Genomic DNA, 6000 nt, shown 5'->3' with positions numbered 1-6000 from the left:
GACAGTACAATCTATACAAGTGCTCCTGGTGAGGACACGCACCGCCAACACAAGGAGCAAAGTGATGCACAAGTGATGTAATTACTGTCACAGCCGTATGCCGCCATAAGTTAGGTCGACTTAATTTTGCAGTGCAGACATGCCCTCAGTGTAGACATACCTATGCCAATAAAAGGGGTTCTCCCATTGGCATAGATAATCCACCTCCCTTGAGTGGCTGTAGCTAGGAGGACAGAAAAATTCTTCTATCTCCCTAGTGCTGTCTACACAGGGACTTAGATCAGCTTAGCTGTCACTCAGGGGTGTGGATTTTTTCACACCCCCTCGTGATGTAGCTGGGTCCATCTAATTTTCTGGCAAAGAGCAGGAGCCCTAACAGCTGCTGCCCGGCTACCCCCTATATGTGTGTGTCTGTAACAGAGCTGCTGCGCTCCTGTCTCCCTGGGACAGGGAAGGGGTGGAAGGGTCACACTCCTAATGCCCCCCCTTCTCTCCCAGGGAGCGGGTGTTTAACGGAGCTGCTGCCTCCACCCCAGGGGAGCATCAGGCCCAGTATCCGCCCCCTCCTGTGCCGTGTGTGTGACCGAGCTGCTGCCCCCGCACGTTAGGGGATCACCGCACTAATTAGGGCCCCGCTGCCTCCAGGGCTCCCGTTCCCCTGCCCGCCGCAGCGCCCTGGCCTCCCGCCGGGGTTAAGCGCGGAGACAGCGAGGCCCAGGAGCCGGGCTGGCCCGAGGCGAAGGAAGCAGTGAGGCGGCAGCCGCTCCTGTCGCGGGGCCGAGCCTTTCCCGGGAGGCGGAGGGAGCCGAGCGAGCCGCTCTGCTCGCCGCGGGGCCGGGCCCGGACTCGCCGTGTCGCCCTGGTTCCGGTTGCCAGGCCGGGCGGCGGCGCGGCGCGGCGGGCGGGCGGGCGGGCGGGTCAGAGGGTAAAGGTCGCTCCCCCAGCATCCTCCGTGCTGGATACTCAGCCATCTTGGATCCGCGGGACAAGAAAATTCATGCGGTGAGTTCGGCCCCCATTATTTTCTGGCCCCCTCCCCGCGGCGCGCTCTGCCCGCTGCTTCCCAGCCGGGCCCGCAGGCGCTGGCGGTGGGGCCCCTGGCGGCCCGGGCCCGGCTCCGGGGTCCCTGGGCCCGGCCGCAGCCAGCCGGGTTTCCGTTTGCTTTTGTCTCCGAGGGAGAGAGAGGGGGGGACGCGCAACGTCTGAGTCGGGAGCGGAGCCCTTAGGCCTAGCCCAGGCAGCGGCCCCGGCCTCCTCCGCCATCTCCGGCCGCGGCGGCGGCGCCCGAGCCCCGCTCTGCGGGGAGGGAAAGGCCGTCACTGCGGGAGGCGGCAGAGCCCGGGGCCCGCACCCTGGGGCCTCCTCCTCCTCCTCCTCCGTGGCCGCCTGTGGCACTTCACGCAGCCCCGGCGTCCCTTCCTGCTCCGCTGCTCGCTGCCCCTTGCCCTGGCCGCTGCCTCCCCGTCCACCCGCGATGTCCGCCCCCTGCCTCTCCTCCGCCCCGCTGCCGCCTGTGTCCTAGTGTCTCTTCCCCGACGCCCGTGGCCTAGTTGTGGTTCCTGATACCCTACAGCCCCGTCGTACATTCGGCTTGCTTAGGTGTGGGAGGATACAAGTTGATGTTAATGCCCCCCCCCCCCATGTGCCTTTTGGCTCCGGGTTAAGAAACGGATGGAGCGAAATCTGCCACCCACCGACTCTGCTGCTACTGGCTTTTCCTTCTAGGCGATGCTGGGGTTTTGCTGTTCACCAGTGTAGCCTTGTGGCCTGTTATGTGTGTCCCTTGGATGAAGAGAGGGGGTGAAATAGGGTTAATTATTTTTTGGTGTACTCTCCATAGCCTTTCTGAGGGAGGCTGAGATGATGTCGGGACAGGTTCTGATCCTCCCTCAGAAATGTTTGTTAAACAAACTTGAAGCAAACTGAACCACTTCCTCTGAGTGCTCTCTGTGTCAGATGATGTCTTGTCTTCCTGTGTGTGGTGGTGGTTCTGCTTTGAAGCAGCTTTCAGCCTGAGCCAGTGCTAATGGGAGCATGCAGATACAGTAAGGGAGAGTTAATTCGTGTGTTTACAATTGTAGCCCTGTGCACATATTGAAATTAGCAACCCAAAAAATGATGCATCTGTTACTTAAACTTTTATTAGAATTCAAGTTACATGTAACTTTAATTTAGATATTTTTGTAGTACTCTGTCCAAAACATAATTATGTCATTGTGGATCAGCAGCATTTTTTAAAAAATCCATTTTGTTAGAGAAACTTACTGTCAAAACTGTGGTGTAATATTGGCTTTTTATTTCATATATTAAAATGTAGAGATCTCCCTTTTGATTCCTGGGTGGGGAGTGAATTAAGTCCATGAAGGAACAAAACATTCATATTGCCTGTACAGCAGTAACATCTGGTGGAAGTGATTGGTTGCTGGGTTTAACTCAGCAATAGGGGAGCCTAAAGTTTATCAAACTTGCTATCATGTCAGTCAATAGATATTAGGTTTCTGGAAACATGGATGCAGTTCAAACTATTAAGACGTATGCAGAGCAGAACAGCCATATATAATTATTTAGGTTTTATTGCAAAGATTCTTTTATTTGGTCCTGAGGATGGATTTATGCACTGCATCCTTTGATTTTTTTTTTCTATGATTGTATTTTTCAGTGTAGTCTATTATTGATCAAAGCATGCCAGTTTTTGAGGACTGCACTATTTTATAACATCATAACATCATTTGTGTGGAGAATTCCAGTGGACACATGCTAGGCTTCCAGATTTCAATGTGCTAGATCCTTTTGGTATTATAAAGTTATAAACTATGAAGGAATTTGAGTACAAGAACTGGCATACCATTCATTAGAAAGCAGTATTTCACGCCCCTCCCCACCCTGGAAGCTGATAATAAGGCTAACATGGGGAGGGCGGGGGGGTGTTTCTCCTTATCTGTGCTTTTTGTTGTCGTTTCTTTCTGAGATTTGTCTAATGTCTAAGCATTTTAAAAGCGACTAGTGATTTTGGACAGTTCAGTTTCGAACTTGAGATGCTTGCTTTTTTTTATTTTATTTTTTAAAAAGAGGGTGAGTATTTAGTACTTGAAAATCAGATCAGGACCATTAAGGTTTCTCCAATTGGGCAGACAAAAATGGAGGTCTCAGAAATCACATTTGACTTTTGAAAATCTTGGTCTTTGTCTTTAGCTTGTGTTAAGAGTTAGGTATGCCATTTAAGCAGGTACTTGAAGTTAGATCTGAAATCAGAAACTTTCATTTTTAGGATTCAGTTTTACACAGTTTGTATGGGTGCAGGATACTCTGTACATCAGTTCATTGTATCATAGTCTTAATTTTTATAGATTTTTATATTTGAAAAATATACTTTTTATATCACTCAACTATAATCTGTTCAAGAATTCTGTAACTTTTTCAACTTACCTGCCTTCAGGGTTGAATGGTATCAGTCACTAAACCGACAATGTACTGTTGCTTTCATTTTACCTTTAACCTGCATCAGACGTTCTGACTTGATCTAAAATATTGAACCTAATAGTAATTGTAGTTAGATTCTTCTGTCAAAAATTCATGTGCAAATCTCACTGAAATCTATAGGAATTGTGCACAAGTATTCAAGGACAGAATCTGGCCTTAAGCACTGTAGAATCCCTGTTGTTTTAAAGTGCTGTTTAAATAAATCTATAATTCAACCTATTACTCGTTTGTGAAGATCTGTGTGCAAATTAAAGAATATATGGTAGTTCCTACTTTTTCTTTAATTGTTGGTAAAACACTTGTCACATTTAGAAATATACAAAACAAATATTAGTCTAGATAGAGGGAGAAATTTTCAGTGCTCTCGCCTAAGCCCATATAGAAATGATATGCTATGTACTAATCTTTAAAATAAATAAATAAATAAAAATGAATTTCATTTGGGAGAAGAGGAAAACAAAAAAGCAGTTTATCATCAGATATACAGGATTAGTCAATCATTTTTATAATTAATGCAGAAAACACACAGTTTGATACATATTGACAAAAACCAAGACATTAGAAGTTAAGCTTGAATCTTTTGGCCTTCATTAGCTTATGTCAGAATCTTAATATATTTTTAAAATAGTGTTAGGAATTTGATAAAATCATCAATGAAATTTTACAGATGCATTTATAGTTGAAAACTCTTCTGATGTTTCAAATATACTGTATACAGAGAATCAGACTAGCTTGTTTTGGTTCCAGTTTCCTAGGTAGAGGTCAAAGTGTTGTGGTGGTGTTATACCGTAAATAAGACTCTGACTAAAATTGAGGGTATTATATTGGTCTATTGGCGATGGCTCTGATCCTGTAAACGTTTATGCATGTGCTCAACTTTAAGTGTGCAAGTAGCCTTGCTGACTTTTATTTAAGTCTATGAATTTGCATAAGTGTTTGCAGGATTGGGATCTAGATATGTATTGATGACGTTCTGAAAACTTAAAAAAAAATTTCTGTCTAGATCAAAGTTAGTATCATTTGAGCTTCATTATAACATTAAAAGATCTGGGTTCTTCAAAAAGTGAAATTATTGCACAGACTATTTTAAAATGCTAATAACCCTTTACTGTGGGGAATAAAAGGGGGAGAGTTGACATCCAAAGAGCCATGTCTATGTTGAATTAGTGGTTACAATTAATTTTGTATGTAAACTATTTTTGAGATTCAGTATTGCTGAAATAAAAGTGCTTTTTTGTTTGTACACCTTTGAAGTAAAATCTAACTTAAAATATCTTTTGAATTTAAGGAAAAATTATTATTGTTTTTGTAAAGAAGGATCCCAAAATGCCTTACAAGCATGTACAGGTTGCCAGGTTTTAGGCTTGGGCAGATAAAAGGCTAGGTGGTATCCTCTGAAAATAAAATTTTGATGACAAAAGTGCTTATGATGTCTAATTTACACTGGAAAAGTTTGTCAGTATAACTGTATCCTCCTCGTATAGATGCAGCTTAAGCTAGCAAAAGATTGTTTTTGCTGGGATAGGTTATATTAGTTCTCTGAAAGAAGTAACCTACTCGGCAAAAGGCACCTTCTGTTGGTATAACTGCATCTAAAATAAAGCTTTTGCTGGTACAGAAATGCCTTAAAAAAATCACATCCCCTGGCTGACAAAAGTTACCAGAAAAAGTTTCTAATGTAGACCTGTCCTCTATGCCTCTCGTATGAAAAAATTTAATGGGCACCTGTCTCAAGCTTTAATAGAGAGAGAACTGGTGACGGAATATCAGGCAGTAGCTTGAAGACTGTTATGCTGCTTGTAACAATGTACAAACATGAATTACACATCATTACTGAATGTGTGCAGTACCACCCCATTAGCTTATTATTGCTGTGGAGTATATCAACAGCTGCAAATTTTTTAAAAAAAATCCTCACTCTTCTAATAAATTTTGTCATGTTTCACTGAATTTCATCTCTTACTAATGCTTTTTAGGTATTTCTAGTTTTATTAATATTAGCAAGCTATAATTTTATAAGTTGCTTAGTACTGACGCTGCTGTGTACTGTACAGTACACAAAAATAAAGATAATTCCTGCCCTGCAGCTCTTAAAATAAAAAAATGTACAGCTGCATAAGTAAAAGGACACCATTTTTTTCAAAGTTTTTTTTTATCTTTAAGTTGTTTATAATACCTTCTACAAACTTGAAAATAACGTGGTGGTGGTGGTGGTTACTGGTATTATGGTACTACCGATGTTTTCAAGTCATGGGCCATGACCCCACTACTTGGCACTATACAAACAGAACAAAAAAATGATCTCTGGCCCAAAGAGCCTACTGGTTTTTGTTTTCCATTTTGTAAATGTTTCCCTTCTGTTCCCTACCCCCAACCCCCTTATTTCTATGGAGTATAGTTCATCAAGTCTTTGTCTGCTATTAGCTCCCTGGTTTGTTTTTTTCATTACTTATCAATGGTTCTTTGAAAATAAGATTTTTACTTAAACTTCACCTCTTCTGCCATCTGGTTGGGTGTATT

At 43.4% G+C, this 6000-nt stretch overlaps 1 protein-coding gene across 4 annotated transcripts in view; it reads left to right on the top strand.

Moving 5' to 3' along the window:
* The first annotated feature begins 725 nt into the window (after positions 1–725).
* Positions 726–6000, top strand: part of CNOT2 (CCR4-NOT transcription complex subunit 2) — a 146764-nt gene continuing 141489 nt past the window's right edge. The window contains exon 1 of one of the 4 annotated variants that reach the window (XM_038397362.2): positions 726–1002. The gene's annotated coding sequence lies outside the window, so the exon portion shown is untranslated. Of the gene's footprint in view, positions 1003–1580; positions 1600–6000 lie in introns of those variants that run through there. The other 3 variants (XM_038397338.2, XM_038397345.2, XM_043493437.1) reach the window with 3 other exon arrangements.

Source organism: Dermochelys coriacea, chromosome 1, assembly GCF_009764565.3.
Source record: "Dermochelys coriacea isolate rDerCor1 chromosome 1, rDerCor1.pri.v4, whole genome shotgun sequence".
In the NCBI taxonomy this organism is placed as follows: domain Eukaryota; kingdom Metazoa; phylum Chordata; order Testudines; family Dermochelyidae; genus Dermochelys; species Dermochelys coriacea.
This window is presented reverse-complemented; position numbering and strand designations above follow the sequence as displayed.